Source organism: Dermacentor albipictus, chromosome 2, assembly GCF_038994185.2.
Source record: "Dermacentor albipictus isolate Rhodes 1998 colony chromosome 2, USDA_Dalb.pri_finalv2, whole genome shotgun sequence".
Taxonomy (NCBI): Eukaryota; Metazoa; Arthropoda; class Arachnida; order Ixodida; family Ixodidae; genus Dermacentor; species Dermacentor albipictus.
Genome location: NC_091822.1, coordinates 11,101,322 through 11,125,288, shown reverse-complemented (window position 1 = coordinate 11,125,288; position 23,967 = coordinate 11,101,322). Strand labels below are relative to the sequence as shown.

General features: G+C 44.5%; 1 protein-coding gene across 7 annotated transcripts in view; it reads right to left on the bottom strand.

The window, feature by feature from the left end:
- The window catches only part of LOC135908840 (monocarboxylate transporter 12-like), a 277,154-nt gene that overhangs the window by 245,261 nt on the left and 7,926 nt on the right, over window positions 1-23,967 (bottom strand). For 6 of the 7 annotated variants that reach the window (XM_070533458.1, XM_070533456.1, XM_070533457.1 and 3 more), the window contains exon 2: window positions 2,484-2,748. The gene's annotated coding sequence lies outside the window, so the exon portion shown is untranslated. Of the gene's footprint in view, window positions 1-2,483; window positions 2,749-23,967 lie in introns of those variants that run through there. The other variant, XM_070533464.1, reaches the window with a different exon arrangement.

Sequence of the window (23,967 nt, the reverse complement as noted above, 5' to 3'; positions counted from 1 at the left end):
TGACTTGGGAGTCATGGGTGTGCGTAACGCTTGCATTCACAAAATGAGTATTGAAATGGTCTGCCAGTGCTTTACCGATCAATTCGCAATTTGCGTAGCTTATCGACTTGGGTACACTACTTTTAGTTTGACGATCTAAAACGTTATTTAGTATTTTCCAAACCGCATCCGGACGTTTCTTGTCGATTTCAAAAAACAGACGTTGATAGTAATCTATTTTTGCCTGCCTTAGTATTTTATTCAGTTTATTTCTTTCGGTTTTGAATTCCTTAAGTTTAATATAATAATATTTGGGGTTTTACGTGCCGAAACCACTTTCTGATTATGAGGCACGCCGTAGTGGAGGACTCCGGAAATTTTGACCACCTGGGGTTCTTTAACGAGCACCTAAATCTAAGTACACGGGTGTTTTCGCATTTCGCCCCCATCGAAATGCGGCCGCCGTGGCCGGGATTCGATCCCGCGACCTCGTGCTCAGCAGCCCAACACTATAGCCACTGAGTAACCACGGCGGGTTAAGTTTAATTTCTGATCCGGAGTGTAAGAACGCATGATAAAGGCGGTTCTTCTTTTTTGTCATTTTGATGTGCTTACTCATAATCCATGGTTTTCGTATCATTTTTTATTTTCTAACTTGCTTGAAGGGGAAATGCGCAGTGTAGATGCGCACAAATTGTTCAAGAAACTTGTTATACGCTTCGTTAAGATTTTTTTCTCTTAACACGGAATCCCAGTTTTGCGTACCTACAGCTAGACAGAATAAATCCAGTGCTTCGTTAGAAATGTGTCGGTAGGTAAGTAATTCAATGTTTTGTTTGATACTGTTATCTAAGGTGTACACTATAAAGACTGGGCAGTGATCACTAATATCATTAAAAAGTGTACCCGCGGTGCAGACTGAGGTTTCTATATTTGTAATAAGAAGGTCGAGGGCAGATGAGGTAGATTGAGTAACCCTCGTTGGTGTAGTGATCAGATTGGCAAAGCCGAATGATAGTAGTAGATTGTTTAAATCCTGCACATGCTTATTTTTATCTAAAATATTTATGTTGAAGTCGCCTCCACAGACAAAATGAACATTATTAAATGAACAGAACTCCAGTAGCTTACCAAAACAATCAATGAAATTCTCAATACTTCCGCTCGGAGGGCGGTATATTACTGATAAGACCCTTTTCTTGTCCTTGACAGTTAACATCTCGCAGTCAAGACTTATGATTGTAAACTCTGGCATCAGTTCGTAATGGTAATTATATTTAGAATATAGGACAACGCCACCCCCTCGCCTATTCTGACGGTTTAAGTAAAAAGAAGTATATCCATCCAGGCCGACGACATCGTAGCTATTTTGAAACCAAGTTTCAGAAATCATGATGACGTCGAACTGGAAAGAAAATTGGTCGAGAAGACAAGAGATACTGTCACTTTTCTGAATAGCGGAACGGGAATTGAAATGCAAAACAGAGATAAGCTTGGTATGATGTAGATGAACGTTTTGTGGTAGCGTAAATTCAAAATATTCCATTTTGAACAGAAAGTACAAGATGTAACACAAAATTTAGCATATCATCGAAAGGTCTTCGTGATGCTGTATTCTTACAATGGGTGTGTCGTCAGACTGCCTCGCGAATATCCTGCCATTATATGACCAGACGGACTTCCATCTATGGTCACGTATTCTACCGATAGCGATTCCAAGTAGTTGCTTTAAGGTAGGGCATAGGTGCTCGTTCACGTAAATTTTGTGAGTGTTATCATTTCCAATATCCTTGTTAGAAAGACGTGCCCTCTTTGCCTTGTTAAGTACAGCATCGCGCTTGGTCCTGGATTTAAACTGCACAATGATATTCGATTTTTCTGGGTCTCGGGTGGGTACACGGTGACATATTTCAATGTCAGTCTCGACAATTCCTTCTTTGATAACTTTCCCGATCATCTGAACGGTGCCCAGCACATTCTCATTATCTTTTTTGACGACGCCTTGTATTTCCAGATTTTCGTTTCTCGAGTACTGCTCCGAGTGCACAAAGCGTTTTTCAAGTTCTCGGGCCCTGGGTTCGAGGGCGTTGCATCTTTCTTGAAGCACTATATTTTCATTTTCTAGTTTTCGTCTTGCAGTTTCTTCAGCACTCAGTCTTGTCTTCAGTTCTTCAACTGAGGCGTGACGAAACTCAATGCTCTGAATTCGAGTTTTGTGCTCTATTTTCATTTCTCGAATCTCATTGCGCATGTCCCTTTCCAATGCCTCACGATACTGCTTTAGTTGATCCCTAAATTCCTGTTTCAGTTGAGTGAGTTCAGCTTTCATTTCCTCTTTTAGTTTAGCTGTTTCCTTAGCCATACCTTATCAACACAAAATACGCACTCCACAAAGCAAAGAACAAAGCTAAGAAAAGCAAATAAAACAAAGCAATGAAACCCGGCAGCAGCGACGGTAAATTGTATGCAATAGTATTAGTACAATAGTATCTTAAAACACCAACCTGCGGCAAAAATGCTGACAGGCGTTCAGCGTTGTGGTAGATGCGTCGTCGCTGCTGCCAAGTGAATCGAACTCCCGCGAATGACTCGTTTATGAAGCTTTGGCGCTGTGACGTCGCCGCCGATGCCGCAGTTGATTGGCTCAGCTAACAGTCGTGCTTTACCAGGAAAATCGCTGCCGTGTCCGCCACGTCACGTCACGCTCCGGACACGCTTGCAGAACGTACTGGTGGGGGGCACAACTTGCAGCTTCTGGGACAGGGGAATCTGCGGCAAAAATGCAGACAGGCGTTCAGCGTTGTTGTAGATGCGTCATAGCTGCTGCACATACATGCACATACATCAGCCGGAGCTCATTGAAAGACGAAGAGAAAAGATTGAAACGAACCGAATTGTAATAATTTAGGGGTGTGGGTAATGTATACCTGAGACACTGTTTCCAATACCGTGGTGTCGGTACTGCCCACTCCTCGAAGTGTTTTGTGATACAAAGCCGGCAATATCATTACTAATATGGATGAGATAGTTCAAGTGACTGAGATGTTCTATAGAGATTTATACAGCACCAGCGGCACCCACAGCGATAATGGAAGAGAGAATAGTCTAGAGGAATTTGACATCCCACAACTAAAGCCGGAAGAAGAAAAGAAAGCCTTGGGAGCTATGCAAATGGCGAAGACAGCTGGGCAGGATCAGGTAACAGCAGATCTGTTGAAGGATGGTGGGCAGATTTTTCTAGAAAAACTGGCTACCCTGTATACGCAATGCCTCATGACCTCGATGGTACCGGAATCTTGGAAGAACGCCAACATAATCCTAATACATAAAAAAGGGGACGCCAGAGAAGTGAAAAATTGTAGACCGATCAGCTTACTGCCCGTTTCCAACAAAGTATTTACTAAGGTAATCGCAATAGAATCAGGAACACATTAGACTTCTGTCAACCAAAGGACCAGGCAGGATTCCGTAAAGGCTACTCAACAAAAGACCATATTCACACTATCAATCAGGTGATAGAGAAAATTGCGGAATATAGCCAACCCTTATATGTAACTTTCATTGATTACGAGAAAGTGTTTGATTCAGTCGAAACCTCAGCAGTCATGGAGGCATTACGGATTCAGGGTGTAGACGAGCCGTATGTAAAAATACTGAATGATATCTATAGCGGCTGCCCATCTACCGTAATCCTCCATAAAGAAAGCAACAAAATACCAATAAAGAAAGGCGTCAGGCAGGGAGATACGATCTCTCCAATGCTATTCACAGCGTGTTTACAGGAGGTATTCAGAGACCTTGATTGGGAAAGAGAGAGAGAGAGAGGAACAACTTTGTTTAGTCACCTGCAGAACGACACCATGACTAAATGACGCCGCGACGCGGGCCCTGACGTCTTCTCAGCGGGTGGTCTCTACTCAACTCTAGCGCGTGTTACTCCCGCGGTCGGTCGCCCTGAGGGGCAACGTTCCGTCGGTTTCGCTCGGCCTTTGTCTTTCAAGAGCCGCCGAGACCTGCTGAACGGCCCAGGTTTGGCTTTCGTGGCCGTAGCATTCCGCCGCAGCGCGAGTCGCGGCAGACTCGTTGTGCTTGTCGAAGCTTCGTCGGGGAGCTTGGTGCAGTCCCATAGTATGTGCGTCAGGGTGGCCCTCTCCCGCTGGCACACGTCACTCACACAGACTTTCAGGTACAGATGATTCATTAGCACTGGGGTAGGTAAGGAACCAGTTTGTAATTGCCTGAACAGCGCCGCCTCCACTCGGAGGCGATGTGCGGTTGCAGCGGCGCGGTTGGTTAGCATTCGCGCCACTGCGTGTGCCGTCTCATTGTGCTTATCGTGCTTCTCCGACGCATCGTTGCACGCGTGCGCCGGGAACCACTTGATTATAACATACTATTCTCTCGTTGCAGGTCAGCCGAGCGCAGAACGCGCGCACCCTCACCACACACTTTGCCCTTGGCATAATTCTGCACTGCACTTCGCGAATCACACAACACCGTTTGGCACCCGGGGTCGGCTGTGGCCAGGGCAATGGCCACCTCCTCCGCCTAACACGCCTCTCGGACCCGTAAGCTCGCCGCTGCCCTCGTCGCGCCGGACGATGCCTCGATTGGATTGGGAAGAATTGGGGATAAGAGTTAATGGAGAATACCTTAGTAACATGCGATTCCCTGATGATATTGCCGTGCTTATTAACTCAGGGTGTGGGGGAAGAAGACGGCGACGTTTCCACGCAGACGTGGTTTCCTTGGGTTCCTTGGAAATTTCTCGACAGCAAAGAAAATCTCGCCCTTATCCGGATACGAAGCTCCTCGGAAGCCTATTGGGACGTTTGGACTCTGGTGAGGACTCTTCTTCGCCTTGTCCTACTGATCCTGCTCGTCTGATAGACTCAAAACAAGCCCGGCTGGCACTTAGGCCTAGTGCGGTCGCGCCGCCGCGCTCTCCCGACGAAGTGTTTGGGCCAGATGTGAGCTCCTCATCTGTACCTTCCACTGGACTGCTGCGCGTGACAACATCCATGCCAACCGTGCAGCCGAAGTGTGCAACCGATAGCTCGAATACCCAAGATGCAACACCGAAGGACAGTCCACTTCGTGATGTGAATGTGAACCTATCCGCAATCGTGCCGATGGACAACGGTGACCCTATGGACGTTCAGCCCTCTGGCGGTTCGACGAATGCAGCCAAGCAAGGTCCCCCTATCAACGCGCTTCAACAAGACGCCATCGCATCGGAGCAACCGGCAAAAAAGGCAAGGGCCACCCCAGACAATTCCTCCACGGCCTCCCCTACGCCCGCTCCCTCTCAGTCTTACCCAACGCCCACCCCTTCTCAATCCTATCCAGTTCATATACGCTCCCTTTCATGCTACGACCTAACTTCAGTAGCCACAAAATATGTCCAAAGGGTCATCGACCAATATCTTGAAACCACTGGATACAAAGGGTTCGCAGCATATAAATCTACCAACTCGATCACTGTGCACTTGGCATCTCTCAGTGATGTGCAGAAAATGTGCACTTTAGCATCTATTCCGCTGTCAGAAGATCAACACCTACCTGTGCAGTGCTACTTTGCATCGGGCCCTAATATACAGAGGTGTGTTGTCTATGGCATTCACCCGGAAGACACCCCTGAGATAATTTGTCGTGAATTGACCTCCACGACACACAGGGTACTCGCAGCTAGATTCATGGGCAAAAGCCGTACATGCTTAGTGACGGTACAGGACCCTCAATGCATTCCAGAACGGTTCTTTTTCAAATCAAATCAAATCAAGTTTATTCATTACAAACAAAGAAACGGTTACATTTCTTGTTTTACAGACGAGGGTCCCAAAGTCGAAGACTGTAACCGGGACCCTCGGTGGGTAATTATAAGAAAAAAAATTACATAGGTGGCAGGACAGAAATAAAACTTATACAATGTACACTAACAGAAACGAAGAACTGTAGTGCAACAACAGCAAAGTGATTGTGATTACAATGTACAGTAATACTAACAAAAAATGAAAATAATATCGGCGTACAACAGAACATTTAAATTATGTAAAGAAGGAACAGAACGAAATAGAGAAAAATATGATCGGCAGGCCGAGATGAACATGAAGTAAACATATAAGTGTGCTAGAAATATACATATACAAAATTATAACAGACACAAAAAACATGAGAATACATAAAAAGAATCATTATGAACAAAACGACTAAAGGCAACAGCAAGCATGTGAACACCAAAACATAAGAGAAATAGTGGTAATAAATAATACAATTGGAACCTTAATTGCGTCACTGCGCCAAAAGGAACTCTTTAAGGGATTTTTTGAAGGCATAGAATGATGTGTGATTTTATGTTTGATGGTAAGTGATTCCATAAAGATATGCCAGCGAAAGATGATGTTAGTTTACCATAGTTGGTACGGACACGAGGCAGTAAAAAATTTCTGTTAAAGGCAAACCTGGTTCTATTGTGGTTATGTAAATCATTTAGGTCAACGAATTCGTAAAGCAATTGGTTGTTAAGTAACTTAAAAAATAAGATTGTTAAATTATATTGAAACAAGTTCACGGTCGTTAAAATGAGGTTTTGGCGGAGCAAAATGGATGCATTTGACTGACGAGGACTGCTAGTAATGATACGAACGGCTTGATCTTGTAAATGCTGAACTGATGACAGGTGGCAATTGTACGTGTTGCCCCAGGCAGCGATTCCATAGTTAATATGACTATGGATAAAAGCAAAGTAAAGTGATAAAAGAGCCTTGCGAGAAAAGAAGGCGCGTGCTTTTATTAGAGCGCGAATGCCAAATGCCGTTTTTTTCTTAATATTGTTAACGTGGGAGTCAAATTTGAGGTTAGCATCCAGGAGAACACCGAGGAATAGAACCAAGTCACCGGCTGGTATTTGATGAGCACCAAGGGTTAACGCTAGTGGAGAAGTTAGGACCCTGTGACCACTATTGAATATAATATATTTAGTTTTCTCTGGATTAATAATTAGGTAATTACTGAGACACCATTCTATAACGTCAGTTAGCGCAGCATTTAACTTTGATGTTAATGAGATTAACGACGTGTCTGATAATGATATGGTAGTGTCATCGGGTGGTGGTGGTGGTGTCATTGTTACTATGGTTGCATATTGCGACCTAAACCCTACCTCCCTCGGGCAATATTCTGCTACCGCTGCTTTCAACGTGGACACATGCAGGTAGTTTGCCCACAGTGTACTATTGATCCAGAAAAGCTTACACCAGAAGGCCAACCACGATATCGATGTGGCTTATGTAAATGTGATGAGCACGATATGACAAGCATAAATTGTCCGACTACACAGAAGGCCACAGTACGGATACGAAAGGCTATACCAAAAACGACTATAGTAACAACACGCAATCGTTATGAGGTTCTTTCTGAAGAGCCAGAGATGCTCTTGGCAGAAGACGCAAAATCCCCAGAAACACAACTGTATTCTTCTGTTCTTAAACGTGGCAAGCAGTCGCAGACAAAGAAACAAATTACCGGAACCTCTGTATCAATCGGATGATGACCATGATGACATTGACGCTCGGATAGACGCACTGGCCAGAGAGATTGAGCGACTACGCAAACATAAAGAATTGGTAATTCTGCGTCGTCAGAAAACAGGACCAACACGTGACGCATCAACGACTGCGAATGCCACCGTTACGCCTGGATCCCGTCCGGCACAACAGGTCAACCAAGCTGTTTGGACAGCAGTTTTAGATCAACTTGCTCAACTAACGTTGCTGATTCAGAATTGCCTGCATCATGGCTAATTCTCTGCAGCAGGTGTCACAGGATGTAATTCTACATTGGAATTGTCGGAGCCTAAGCTCCAAGTTAGGAGAAATTAAAACCAAGCTTCAATACAATAAGCTACATGTATGGGCACTATATATTCAAGAGCATAATAAGCTATGCTCACTATCCAATTTTAATGGGTATCATAACCCATCTATTAGAGATAGACATGCTACTACAATGGCTTCAGCTCCGGGAAGAGCTGCAGTTTATATGTCATCGCATATTGCTCACACAGTGATTGATCTGGAGCCATGGTGGAGTGGTAATCAAGAAGTTGTCGGGGTCCTGACACGACCAGTGAAGACTCCTGTCATTCTAGTGTCATTCTACGCCAGACCGCAGCGCACACGTTTGAACTTGGGGTGGATAGCCCATCTCCGGTCTACGTACCCGGCAATTCCTATTCTCGTGGTTGGAGACTTCAATGCCCCACATACAGAATGGGGGTACAACTCCCGAAGAGGATACGAAGTTAAAAACATCATGAGCGATGCCACTTTTACACTTTTGAACCATCACGCTGTGGCTACCTGTGCTGTACCCGCAATATCTAGAACAAACGCTCCAGACCTCACGTGCTGGTTGGGTCCTGGAATGCCGCAGTGGCAGGTGGAACCAGATACATGGGGCAGTGATCATATGCCACTAATGATTGGTTTGCACAGAATGTGCATAAAGAAAATTCGACGACGAGTAACAGTCACGCATTGGGATAAGTTTCGGGAATCATCGATTCATAAAATACCCTCAGAGCCCTCAGAAATTCTTCCCGCTTTGCAAGAACTGCTACGGAGGAACACCACTGTAACCACAGTTGACAAGGAACAACCTCAACTGGACCTCTCCCTTTTGCAACTTTGGGCAAAGCGACGTCAGGCAGAAGTGTATGCGTCAAGGAATCCCGATGCACCAGGTAGCCGTGCACGTGCTAACCATATAGCGGCGAAGGCGCGTCGGCACGAAAAGCAACTTTCTCGACGACGATGGTATGAGTGGTGCGAGAACATTGGATCGGGCATTGGAAACAGAGAGCTTTGGCGTACGTTCCGATCAATGGAACGCGGTCATAAGCAACCTGACCCTGCAGCGAGCGTTAGGTTAGCGATGCAGAGTTCGCCAAATCAATTTGCAGAACACGCTGCTGGAGCGTTTTTCCCGAAATACGATCACGCGTCACCTGTAAACTGCCCGGAAATTGATGAGTCTGACACAACTTCCAAATCCGAAATATCCAACCTTTTCAGCATGGCCAAACTAATAGCGGCGATTGAAACTTCGAAGCAACGAACAACACCTGGTCCCGATGGTATTCCTTATGAGGTTTTCAAGAACATGGAAGGAGCAGCTCTCGACGCACTTCTTCAGGCTATTAACAAAGTATGGGAGACTGGAAACGTACCACCTAATTGGAAGCATTCAGATGTTGTCGCGATTCCGAAACCAGGAAAGTCTCCTAGTAGCCTGCAGTCTTTACGCCTAATTTTACTAACCTCAACTGTCTGCAAGCTCGCTGAAAAGATGCTGGCCACACGTGTTTCCTGGTGGTTTGAACGCCACGATAAATATCATCCCGCTCAAATTGGATTCCGTTTTTACTTGGGAACCGAAGACGGACTTTCTATCTTATCAGACGATGTTTTACAGGTTTCACCACACAGTCACGCTGTGCGCATGGTAGTAGCAACAGACATAACGAAAGCTTAAGACAATATAGACCAAGAAATCATTATAGCCAACCTCATCGACCTGGGACTTCCACCGCGGGTGATAAGATTCATCTACTCATTCCTTCAGAATCGCACATTGGCGATTAGAGTAGATGGAAGGCAAGAAAGATACTTCACATCGAACAGAGGAGTCCCACAAGGTTCGGTTTTGGCTCCTCTTCTCTTCAACGTTGCTCTAATACCTCTAGGCTGGCAACTACATCGGATTCCAGACGTGAGGTTCTTAATCAATGCGGATGACGTCACTTTGTGGTCCGTGCATGAAGGTATATCTAGACAAACTCAACAGCTTCAAGAAGCCCTTGATGTTCTGAACAACTACGCTCAGAAAGCAGGGTTGGACATTTCTGCCCAAAAATCAAGCTATGTTGTGGTGGCCAACAAGAAAGGACGCACAAGAATCACGCAGCACCCCTTTACATTTAGACTCGGCGCAGTGACAATTCCTGAGGCTTCTGAGGTCCGCATACTGGGTCTCGATATTCACCACTCCGGCAGTGGTGCACACTGGCTCCGTAAAACCAGACAGAGTTCGACAAAAACCCTTCACCTTATTCGTCGCACTGCAGCAAAAGCAGCTGGAGCTCGTACTGACGTAGCTCGACGGTTGGTGTGTGCAGTGTTGCAGCCACGAATTTTATATTAGGCACAATTTCAAAGGCTGCCTTTGGCACAGCTGGAGACGATTAATCGCGATGCTATGCGCACAATCACAGCACTGCCCCGCATCACTCCGATACCAACCTTACAGGAACATGCCCAGCTCAACACAATTGCAGAGTTAATTTTGCAACGTGAAAAAGCACGTGAAATAAAAAAGTAATTTGTTCTGGCTGTCGCTGCGTTGCATGCTCATTTTCAACGCGGCTCTCGGATTGACAATCAGCCTTATCCAATGCCTCCCTGGGAATTCACTAGCATTACAACTAATAAGCCAACGAAGTTACGACGCAGCGATACAAAAGGTATTATTTACGAAGACAATATCGTCGATGCATCATGCGCTAACATCTGCAAAGTCTGTACGGATGCTGCCATTCTCCCAGACGGCGGAAGGACATCATTCCTGAGTACTACGCATAATTTCATCAGCGGCCACCAGCGCTATTTATCTACGGAAGCCAGCGCTCTAGTAATGGAACTTCAAGCCATCCACGACGCTGTGCAAGATGCGACATCTAAGCTGCCTACCATCAAGCAACTAGATATCTTCACTGATTCTTTAGAGGCTATTCAGGAAGTCAAGAAGGTTGATAAGGCGATGGAAATCTGCGAGACAATACACACTATGAATAGTAAAACAGCTACTTGCGTCAAGGTACGCTGGACTCAAGGCCATTCAGCGAACCCTCACAACATTGCTGCTGCCCAGCAGGCACACTGCTCTCCTAATCTTGATCCTCCACCTATTACCCTCCCACCCCAACCCCGTAACTCGCACCGAGCCCGTAAAAATGTTCTCCTGCAGGACACACGCGCTCTTATCCCACCGTGTGTCTGCTCCCTCCCCCTTCACCTTACTACACTCTAAAAATGTTAACACCCTTAAGGGTGTAAATGACTTGTCTCATGGATGCCACCCTTTTTGGGTGTATTGCTACACCCCAAGCAACGGGATTCAAATTAACACCCCACAAAAGAAGGGGTGTTAATATGACGTCACCTGGCCTATGGGTGTAAAACAAACAACACCCTTTCTATATGGGGTGTAACACAGACACCACCCTTTCAATATGGGTGTAGCATGGACAACACCCTTCCAAAAGGGTATCCCTGGAAGTATTTTAGTGTTCACTACAGCCATGCAGTTAATGGGCAGACTAGCTGTTGTGAATGCTGCCTAGCCTTAGCTATGGTACTACCTTGTTCAGTATGAGCCTCACAATCTGTGAGGCGTCCTCATATTGCGCTTCTGGTCCGTCATGTGGTAGTATAACGTGCGACCCTTTCAGGCAAACAATTTAAGGTTTCGCCATTGCAGCAAGGCACACAGGCCATGCTTTTCGTAATCTTCCTCTGCAGTGATAGTACACTGCCGGCAGGATGCAGAGCGCAATAACCATGCGCGCTGCACTGACACAGGATCTCCCGCACCTTGGTGCACCAGTACTTATAACCCCGTGGAAACAGCACACAGCCAAAAGCATGGTTACATGCATTTCAGAAATCATTAAAAACCTCCACTTTTCTTGGTCAAAAATAGTCGCAACACCAGCTCGACCAGGAGGGAAAGACACCACAGCTCGTTGTTGTAGCTCATATTGAATGCAATAGAGCGCAAGCAATGCATGGATTGGCGACGGTAGCAAGTACAGTACTACACAAGCATACGTTTGCCTGTCAAGCAGTTTTTTGCCGTTTTAAGCACACATTTTATACCTCTATTCATCAAAGTTGTCATTTATCTCCACGGGATGCTTCTACTAGTACTTTCACACATATGACTTAAAGGTAGCACTGAAAGCCAAAGAACAAAGTGCTTCCACGCCGAATAATGTTTCAGCATTTACGAACAAAACAGAATGTGTAGCTGTGCATGCTGTTCAATATATAAGCATGCACTATTTCCTGAAATATATGTATGCTCCATTTACTGCCAGTGACCTGCTTATACCCAATAATTTATTTAATTCTTCACCATGTGCTTGCATCGAATATTCCACAGGCAGTGTAAGTTAAGCTACCAGAATAACAATCAGCTAGTCTAAGGTTACCTAATTGAACAAAATCATTGTAAAATTTGTGACAAAATGTCAGAAGAAAAGTATTTGTTTCATTAAAGAGAAATGGTTACATAATAATGTTTGCACATTTTAAATGTAGAAAGGAAAATAAGGAGTAAAACCATACCAATACAAAGACATAAGCACCAAATAATGGCACAGGCTTGCTCTATTAAATTTTAAGCAGAACAGTTTTTTTAAGTAACCTGACTACGAACTCATCATCATCAGCCTGGTTACGCCCACTGCAGGGCAAAGGCCTCTCCCATATTTCTCAAACAAGCCCGGTCATGTACTAATTGTGGCCATGCCGTCCCTGCAAATTTCTTAATCTCATCCGCCCACCTAACTTTCTGCCGTCCCCTGCTACGCTTCCCTTCCCTTGGAATCCAGTCCGTAACCCTTAATGACCATCGGTTATCTTCCCTCCTCATTACATGTCCTGCCCATGCCCATTTCTTTTTCTTGATTTCAACTAAGATGTCATTAACTCGCGTTTGTTCCCTCACCCAATCTGCTCTTTTCTTATCCCTTAACGTTACACCTATCATTCTTCTTTCCATAGCTCGTTGCGTCGTCCTCAATTTGAGTAGAACCCTTTTCGTAAGCCTCCAGGTTTCTGCCCCGTAGGTGAGTACTGGTAAGACACAGCTATTATACACTTTTCGTTTGAGGGATAATGGCAACCTGCTATTCATGATCTGAGAATGCCTGCCAAACGCACCCCAGCCCATTCTTATTCTTCTGATTATTTCTGTCTCGTGATCCGGATCCGCAGTCACTACCTGCCCTAAGTAGATGTATTCCCTTACGACTTCCAGTGCCTCGCTGCCTATTGTAAACTGCTGTTCTCTTCCGAGACTGTTAAACATTACTTTAGTTTTCTGAAGATTAATTTTTAGACCCACTCTTCTGCTTTGCCTCTCCAGGTCAGTGAGCATGCATTGCAGTTGGTCCCCTGAGTTACTAAGCAAGGCAATATCATCAGCGAATCGCAAGTTACTAAGGTATTCTCCATTAACTTTTCTCCCCATTTCTTCCCAATCCAGGTCTCTGAATACCTCCTGTAAACACGCTGTGAATAGCATTGGAGAGATCGTATCTCCCTGCCTGACGCCTTTCTTTATTGGGATTTTGTTGCTTTCTTTATGGAGGACTACGGTGGCTGTGGAGCCGCTATACATATTTTTCAGTATTTTTATGCGAAGCATATTACGAGGGCTCAACCCAGCTCCTCAGGCGCGGCGGTGACCATGAAATCACGTGACACCGTGACGTCACGACAGAGGAGAAGTGGCTTTGGCTCAACTCTTGCAAGACGGGCTGGGTGGGAATCGAACCAGGGTCTCCGGAGTGTGGGACGGAGACGCTACCACTGAGCCACGAGTACAACGCTTCAAAGCGGTACAAAAGCGCCTCTAGTGAATGCGGTGTTGCCTTAGAAACGCGCTGTTTCTAAGGCGTGCGTCTCTTGCTCAGGCGCACATTTCGTTGCCGCGCCGAACGCTGCTTTGCTCGACGCTCACCGCGTCCAATGCGGGGCGCGTAGTCGCTGCCCTGTAGCCCATTGTCTTACACCCCTTGGCGGGTCGACGGGAACGCTGTCGCGTTCCACTCTTGAAGGCGAAGAAGTAATGCATGAGTTGTTTCTTCGTCTAGCCGAACCAAATATAGCCAAGCAACAGCAGTTCACCAGGCTAAACAGTGGTTCAACAACTAAAATAAAGGCTAGTATGCTTCGCATCCTGGGCTTAACCTTACCTAAGCCACAGCCATTTTTACATATGGCTCGTCTACACCCTGATTCCGTAATGCCTCCATGACTGCTCAGGTTTCGACAGAATCAAATGCTTTCTCGTAATCAATGAAGGCTATATATAAGGGTTGGTTGTATTCCGCACATTTCTCTATCACCTGATTGATAGTGTGAATATGATCTATTGTTGAGTAGCCTTTACGGAATCCTGCCTGGTCCTTTGATTGACAGAAGTCTAAAGTGTTCCTGATTCTATTTGCGATTACCTTAGTAAATAGTTTGTAGGCAACGGACAGTAAGCTGATCGGTCTATAATTTTTCAAGTCTTTGGCGTCCCCTTTCTTATGGATTAGGATTATGTTAGCGTTTTTCCAAGATTCCGGTACGCTCGACGTTATGAGGCATTGCGTATACAGGGTGCCCAGTTTCTCTAGAACAATCTGCCCACCATCCTTCAGTAAATCTGCTGTTATCTGATCCTCCCCAGCTGCCTTCCCCCTTTGCATATCTCCCAAGGCTTTCTTTACTTCTTCCGGCGTTACCTGTGGGATTTCGAATTCCTCTGGACTATTTTCTCTTTCATTATTGTCGTGGGTGGCACTGGTACTGTATAAATATCTATAGAACTCCTCAGCCACTTGTACTATCTCATACATATTAGTAATGATATTGCCGGCTTTGTCTCTTAACGCATACATCTGATTCTTGCCAATTCCTAGTTTCTTCTTCACTGTTTTTAGGCTTCCTCCGTTCCTGAAAGCATGTTCAATTCTATCCATATTATACTTCCTTATGTCAGCTGTCTTACGCTTGTTGATTAACTTCGAAAGTTCTGCCAGTTCTATTCTAGCTGTAGGATTAGAGGCTTTCATACATTGGCGTTTCTTGATGAGATCTTTCGTCTCCTGCGATAGTTTACTGGCATCCTGCCTAACGGAGTTACCACCGACTTCCATTGCACACTCCTTAATGATGTCCACAAGATTGTCGTTCATTGCTTCAACACTAAGGTCCTCTTCCTGAGTTAAAGCCGAATACCTGTTCTGAAGCTTGATCTGGAATTCCTCTATTTTGCCTCTTACCGCTAACTCATTGATCGGCTTCTTATGTGCCAGTTTCTTCCGTTCCCTTCTCAGGTCTAGGCTAATTCGAGTTCTTATCATCTTGTGGTCACTGCAGCGCACCTTGCCGAGCACGTCCACATCTTGTATGATGCCAGGGTTAGCGCAGAGTATGAAGTCTATTTCATTTCTAGACTCGCCGTTCGGGCCCCTCCACGTCCACTTTCGGCTATCCCGCTTGCGGAAGAAGGTATTCGTTATCCTCATATTATTCTGTTCCGCAAACTCTACTAATAACTCCCCCCTGATATTCCTAGTGCCTATGCCATATTCCCCCACTGCCTTGTCTCCAGCCTGCTTTTTGCCTACCTTGGCATTAAAGTCACCCATTAGTATAGTGTATTTAGTTTTCACTCTACCCATCGCCGGTTCCACGTCTTCATAGAAGCTTTCAACTTCCTGGTCATCATGACTGGATGTAGGGGCGTAGACCTGTACAATCTTCATTTTGTACCTCTTATTAAGTTTCACAACAAGACCTGCCACCCTCTCGTTAATGCTATAGAATTCCTGTATGTTACCAGCTATATTCTTATTAATCAGGAATCCGACCCCTAGTTCCCTTCTCTCTGCTAAGCCCCGGTAACACAGGACGTGCCCGCTTTTTACCACTGTATATGCTTCTTTTGGCCTCCTAACTTCACTGAGCCCTATTATATCCCATTTACTGCCCTCTAATTCCTCCAATAGCACTGCTAGACTCGCCTCACTAGATAACGTTCTAGCGTTAAACGTTGCCAGGTTCATATTCCAATGGCGGCCTGTCCGGCCGGTCCGGCGGCCTGACTACGAACTATTACATGTTTTCGTTCAAAAAGCACTGCATCTTATTATAAAGCACAAAAATAGCCGGTCACATTAGTAAGAACAAGTCTGAGGGTGTTTTTAACACAAGGATAGAAAGTTGGGCGAGTTGGTACAGTAACATGATCTTGGATTGTAGCACGAAGTGACACGGACACAGACTAGAAGCAGAGAGGATGAGCGTTCACTCTCAACTAAAATTTTATTGAAACGAACACACACACACACACATATATATATATATATATATATATATATATATATATATATATATATATGTATATATATATATATATATATATATATATATATATATATATATATGTGTGTGTGACTGCAAAAAACCGCAGCAGCTCTAAATGAATATTGAATAGACAGTAATAACATGAAGACGACAAACAAAAGCCATCAGCCATCAACTGCGTGGCAAATCTCAAATTTGAGTGCAAGCTATTCTCTTATCAAGTATACCTGTAGGCATTACGACCAATGTGCTCCCAAGATGTATGAGGCATCAGTCATTGCAGAGTTGTAAGGACATGCCAATCCTAGGATGATTTTGTTCTTGAGGCTTTTTTCCCCACTTTTCATCTTTTGAAACGTGTATACTTTAGTAATGAAAACAAAAATGCTACAACTGGCGTGTGATAAGTTTTGCGTTTATTTCCTAGCAGCTCATTGAAACGACCCACGATGACAAATTCGAATGCCGTTACTTCATCAGACATTCAAATTTCTTAAGCACAAACAAAACCAGATAGGCATTAGAGTGAGCATCACTTAAATACCTTACACTGGTTTAAAGTTACTGCACCACTTTGTGCTAGGTAAAAATGTTAGAAACATCAAAAATGTTATGATACTACTACCAACCGTGAAAACTAAATAAAAAAATTATTAGGCTTTCTTAAACGGGTACAGGAGCTTTACAACTGGCCGTCTTGGTGACGGACACGCAGATAGATGAGCAGCCATTCCACTGAGACGAGAACGTTGAGGGCTTCGCATGGAAGTCTGCGAGAAACTGCAGAGTAGTTCTTGGTCCACATGAAGGAGGTTGCTTGCATACACATCTGGGCCACCATACTGAATGCATGGTGTTACCGGAACCTTTTCCCCCTGCATTGTGGTAAAAAGGCATGGTTAAGTTTATACGATATTTAATGTGCAAAAAAAGGTGAGGCATGCAGACAGGACACTAGAGTAGAGAAGTGAACATGAACACGAAAAACATGAAAAATTTCATTAAATTGTTTTATCAGATAAAATTTTTATACTATGTGTCATTCATTATGAGGGTTCATAACCGCAACATATTTAATATATAAACAGGTAGAATTATCAGCTTGGTCAGTTTGCACAAGCTCGTTTGAGGCAAGAAATCGAGTTTCACAAACACAACCTCAACATTCTTGATTGAAAAAGGAACACCTCAGATGACATGGAGTCCTGTGAGTGGGAATTGCACAGTTTAAGAAAAATGGCTGTGGCTTAGGTAAGGTTAAGCCCAGGATGCGAAGCATACTAGCCTTTATTTTAGTTGTTGAACCACTGTTTAGCCTGGTGAACTGCTGTTGCTTGGCTATATTTGGTTCGGCTAGACGAAGAAACAACTCATGCATTACTTCTTCGCCTTCAAGAGTGGAACGCGACAGCGTTCCCGTCGACCCGCCAAGGGGTGTAAGACAATGGGCTACAGGGCAGCGACTACGCGCCCCGCATTGGACGCGGTGAGCGTCGAGCAAAGCAGCGTTCGGCGCGGCAACGAAATGTGCGCCTGAGCAAGAGACGCACGCCTTAGAAACAGCGCGTTTCTAAGGCAACACCGCATTCACTAGAGGCGCTTTTGTACCGCTTTGAAGCGTTGTACTCGTGGCTCAGTGGTAGCGTCTCCGTCCCACACTCCGGAGACCCTGGTTCGATTAAACAATTGTATAAGGATCTTGTTGAAGTGTTTATACCTACACCAGTGTATCGTTCTATGTATTACTTAGGGCCTGAACGAGATGTTTTCAAGCGAGTCAATAATATGCCTGTACGAGCTAACACAAAATCATTCTTTTTCAAACTGCATACCGGCACACTGCCTGTTAAGCCATGGCTAAGAAGCAAGGGCTTGTTTGTCCCATGGTCAGACAACTGTCTTATATGTAACAAGGAAGAAACTGTCGAACATATTTTTCTTGACTGCCACGATGCCCGCTTTCTTTGGGACATCCTGCAAAGAACATTAAAAAAGGAGCTTCCTATCACTGCGTTCGGAATAAGGTTTTTGCCATGTGCTGAACCTGACGGTGTGCCGGTGGACATGTTGATGCTATTGTGTATGCAAAGTGTGTGGCGAACTCGTATGGCTGTACGCAATGCTGATGTTGATGCAAGGCCAGCAATGTATTATTTTACCGAGAATGTTAATTATACAAGCGAAGTGTTGAAACTGCTAAGTGATCCGCCAAATTGGCTTTCAGTGTTGAACAGTTTGGCTTCGATGAAGCCATTTTAACATGACACGTCAGTCTTAGTAAAGAGTAGACTTTTTAACATTCGGATTTATTTGACAATATTTGTATGTACTTGCCAAGCCGGTAATAAAGAAAAAAAAAAAAAGATTCCCACCCAGCCCGTCTTGCAAGAGTTGAGCCAAAGCCACTTCTCCTCTGTCGTGACGTCACGGTGTCACGTGATTTCATGGTCACCGCCGCGCCTGAGGAGCTGGGTTGAGCCCTCGTAATATGCTTCGCATAAAAACAAATTAAAACACACAGACCGAAAGTGAATTAATTGATAGCTTTTAGTAGCACAAGGGCATCTTTGGCCAATGAGCGCCAAGTCTATACTGCAAAAGATAAACTTAGTGCATCTTTACAAAGCAAATATATAAAGATGACTAATGCCTCTCTGCACTACAGTTGCTTTGCTCTAGCGTGAAGTCATTTTAATGCATGCACACGTACATACACACGCTACACCCAAGTGTAACAGCTGCAGAATTAAAATTGGGCAGCAACAAAGTCGCAACCTTTAACCATTGATCCCAAGCTGTACTAGTGACTGGAGGTAGTACCAATATCGCCAATGACGAGTCGCACTCTTTCTGCCCGATGTTACGCTGCTCTTACTGTCAAAGATGAGTTACAGTAGGCATTGAGGGAAAGCTGCCCGCAAGAGCAGCTCCTATTTTTGTGTTGTTTCTAACCAGAGACCAATGAAGTAATATATTTTTAGAATGAGAATGATTAGAACTTGAGACTGACTCCAACCAAATAACTGAATTTTATTAGCCCGACGTTTCGGAGCCCATTCGGCTCCTTCTTCAGGGGGTTGTTCTTCGGGGGGTGGCGGTGTGCCGCTTTTAAAGCGTCTTTTTTGAAGAAAGGAGGGGGGGGAACACGGGAGGTGGGGAGACACTCCACAGACGGAAAGGTGGGGGGGGAACAAAAGGAAAGGGGGGTTGTGTTGTTGACCGCTTCCAAGGTGCTGCGATGACCGGTGCTGGGTGGAGTGCTCACGAGGGTGCCCTTGATGGGCCGCGGCGGGGGGGGGGGAGGATACAGGGTCGCGCCGACGTTCTGTGTTGGTGAAACGAGCGGGAGTCTATCTGGCTGTGCGTCCTTTTCTTCTTTTCGTCATGTCGCCAAGGGCATGGACATAGACCGAGGGTAGGTTGCCCTTCACACGGTTTATGTTATTCTCCGTATTCTGAATGTGCCATGACTTTTTGCATCGTGAAGACGAGCCAAGTCGAAAACTTGCAGAAACATTTAAACTCCATAGACCCGGATATACAGTTCACATATGAGCGCGAACAGAACGGATCACTCCCATTCTTAGATGTACAAGTTACACGAAAAGACGGCATTCTAAAATTTTCAGTCTACCGAAAACCAACCCACACAGGCCGCTATCTTCATTTCCAATCCGACCATCCGGCAAACCACAAGGCGTCTGTTGTAAATTCTTTATTCAAACGAGCCGAAACTCATTCCTCATCGGAATCGGATCTAAAGAAAGAAAAGAGAACGGTTCTCAAGGAACTTAAGAGGAATGGCTACACAGATGACTTCATTCGAAAGACAACCAGACAACAAAAAAGAAGAAGCAAAATGCGGGACCTTCAGCCGTTTACTTCTCCCCAACCCCAGAAGCGAGTGTCCATCCCGGACATCAGAGGTACCAGCGAAGCGCTCAGCCGAATATTAAAAAAAGAAGGCCTCAAAGTGGCGCACAAACCAATAAACACTTTCAATATCCTCCTCCCTAAACCAAAAGATCGTCCACCAAAAGAAAAAGCTCAAGGCGTCGTCTACAAAATCAGTTGTGCTGACTGTCCGGCGTCGTACATCGGGGAAACCAAAAATCTAAAAGAAAGGATCAGACAACACGAGAACGACGTCAGGACATTCAACCGTATTCGCAGCGCCGTCGCTGAACACTCTGAAGGCGCCGACCACAAAATTGCTTTCAAGGAAACTGAAATCCTTCAAACAGAAACGAACTGGCGAAAGAGACTACTACTGGAGTCATGGCACATTCAGAATACGGAGAATAACATAAACCGTGTGAAGGGCAACCTACCCTCGGTCTATGTCCATGGCCTTGGCGACATGACGAAAAGAAGAAAAGGACGCACAGCCAGATAGACTCCCGCTCGTTTCACCAACACAGAACGTCGGCGCGACCCTGTATCCTCCCCCCCCCCCCCCGCGGCCCATCAAGGGCACCCTCGTGAGCACTCCACCCAGCACCGGTCATCGCAGCACCTTGGAAGCGGTCAACAACACAACCCCCCTTTCCTTTTGTTCCCCCCCACCTTTCCGTCTGTGGAGTGTCTCCCCACCTCCCGTGTCCCCCCCCTCCTTTCTTCAAAAAAGACGCTTTAAAAGCGGCACACCGCCACCCCCCGAAGAACAACCCCCTGAAGAAGGAGCCGAATGGGCTCCGAAACGTCGGGCTAATAAAATTCAGTTATTTGGTTGGAGTCAGTCTCAAGTTCTAATCAATTTCCCAACCAGACAGGCAATTCTGTCGAAATGTTTAGCTTCAAGAATGAGAATGACACCAAAAAATTGAGAACGTAAAAAATTTGGTACATTTTTCCGGAATTAACTTGGGGGTTAACGGCAAAAGGGGCATTCCAGAAACTAGAACAAGTTTTGACATGTTTGCTACCAGTGAATGCTAGAAAATATGTTGCCATTCTGTAGTTTTGTCCAACAATGCAAATGGGATTCTTAATAACTGAGGAAATAAATGGAAAAGTATCATGAAGTATATTTCGTGAACGTAATGCAGAATCACTCAACTTCTGTTACTATATAATCTCCACTTGATTAACCGGCACTTTCTGAACTAGTTCAGGAGGTGCTGCATTTCACTACTCATTCCACCAGTTCAACGTGGCAGCAACTGCATGTTGTGATTTGTTTTACTTAGTGCAGGCTTTGTACAGGGCGAGTTCACAGCATTCCCTGCACTTGGCCGAAAGGTAGTGCATGTTTACGCAGCAGGTGTGATGCCGCTTCTGCGCGAGCGAGATGCAGAAATAAGAGTTTCATACAATAATTACTAGAGGGAACTCTGACGTTAGTGTCCACAGGAGATCGAACAAGAACGGCTGTACCAGCATGGAAATTATGGAAAGTACATGGATTTGCCTAAACTTCGTCTGTTTGGCTTCAAACGGCTTTGTGACCTTGTAAACTAGTCATTTTCAACAATATACTGTGTAATAAATAAATAAACATTAAAATCGTCCGACGACCGGATTCAAACACAGCAACTCTAGAACAGAAGTCTGATATTCAAACCAGTAAGCCACGGAGGCATGTAACGACAAGCGAGTGCAACGCCCTGATGAATTTATCGCGGGCATACCAGTGCCTTGAGACGCTTGGCGCCTTTCGATTTGGCCACCTGGACAAGCTCAATCGTTGCAATTAATAGCAATTGTGCGTGTTCGCGCCGTCTTCTGCACTTCGAAGAGTATAGACTGCGCTGAAATTTACGACAATAAGATTTATATAGCGTATAATATACGAAGCCACAAGAACGTCTGAATTCACAAGCACGAATATCAGACAAATCCATGTGCTTCCCATCATTCCCATGGTGGCACGACTCCAGCACCAGAGTTCCCTATAGTAATTACTGTAAGAAACTATGGCAGAAACAGGAGTAATAAACTAAGTTTTGCTGTCCCATAAATCTTACTGGTCATTAATTCTAAGTTTTAGTGCAGTCACATGTCTAGTCGGCAATTGTGGTATTTTGCATAAACATTGCAAAGCCAACTGTGATGAATGTTCACAATGGTAAATTTTTTATGATCGAATAGCATAGACTACTGAAGCAATCTCTGGAAGGCAAGTTAAGTAATTTTCTTATTAGCAGCCTTTAAACAGCATTCGAGCCTATGACACATGCACCTCAGATATGCAGATAATATTTCCTTGACTCAGCAAGAAGCGATGCTTCATGTTCCACGAGGCTACTTCTATCAAAACAGTATTGGTGCTCTCTAAAAACAATGCCAATGCAGATGATCCAAATATTTTTCAGGGGCAACAGTTATGCCTCAAATCATGCTAGATTAGATTTTTTAAACACATGCTCAGACCATGTTAGAAGTGCTTCTTAAAATCCTCCTATTTATTAGACTAGTCATATATCTGTACACAAAGGCTACTAATTAGGTCCCATGCTATATCATCATCTTGACAAAAACTTCACTTAGTAATACACATGCTGTGATAAGATTTCAGACCACATTGAGATGCTGAACAAGGTGAATTCATTATTTTTAAAATGAAGCTCCTGTTCTTCCAAACGAGAAGAAAGGATACTGAGGGTCAAAATTTTTCTGAATCACAGCTGGAAGATGCCAGGGAAGGCACGTGGAAACTTATTTGTAATTTTCTATTTAAATGTAGAAATGATAAAGGGAAATGAAAATGGTAAAAAGAAAACCAGGCATGGGGGGAGAACGAACCTACAGCCTTTGCATTAGGCATGCGATGCACCAACCACTGTGCCACCGAGGCAGCATTCAACCGTCCACAATGGCCCCTCAGATTGTCGACGTTCAAACACGGCCGTAGTACCACAGTGGTTAGTATATCACGTGCGTAATGTGAAGGTTATGGGTCCGTTCCCCGCCCACAGGTGGATATCTTTTAATCCACTTTCACTTACCTAGAACTTATCATTTCTATACTTCATATAAAAAACTTTAAACATGTTCCTGTATGCTTTCCTTGGCCTCATTATCTGCTGGCTTCTTCCAGTTCTGTTACTTCCAACACTTATACATATTCTAATCTGGTAAGTAAACATTTTTGCATGATGCTGGAATGCAATATAAAACATTATTGCAGGGCCGTGTTACGTAGAATGCCTTACATTGCCCAGGCAAGGTGTATTAATGTCAATCTGAAAAAAAAATTCCCAATCAAGGCAGGAATGCTGTGTACTGCTGTGTGCAACAGGGTTTAACGAAAACAACTTGTTCAGAAATAAAGCCACCAAACAACGAGGAAATATGTAAACTAGATGAAAATTTGTGCAGTTGCATGTTAAAAATTTAGCACAGCAACAGATGAAGACCTGATGAAGGAAGCGCGAAGATGGTTTATTTTGGACACACATACACAGATTTTATTTTGGACACACATACTTGAAAGATGCATGTGAGCTTACACGTGGAGAAATATTGTTTATGTAGAGCTAAACTACGAACAGGCCTAGAGCACACTGATACAAGGTGTCGAGCATGTAAATCTTATCATTCCCTTAAGTCAAAGAAACATGGCTGTTTCTCATGATTCACTACACATGGCTGGCTCACACAACTTAGCCACTTCTATATATGCCTTGCAGGTGGTCTGTCTGACACATGCAAGCTTTAAATATGTACAACTGCCACGTAGCTGGACAGCACCAAGGTAATGTCGTTTGCCATCGTTTTTGAGGAAATGAAACCAATTCTTGCATTTTTCCTAATTAGGTAATTAGTTATTAACAATTATTTA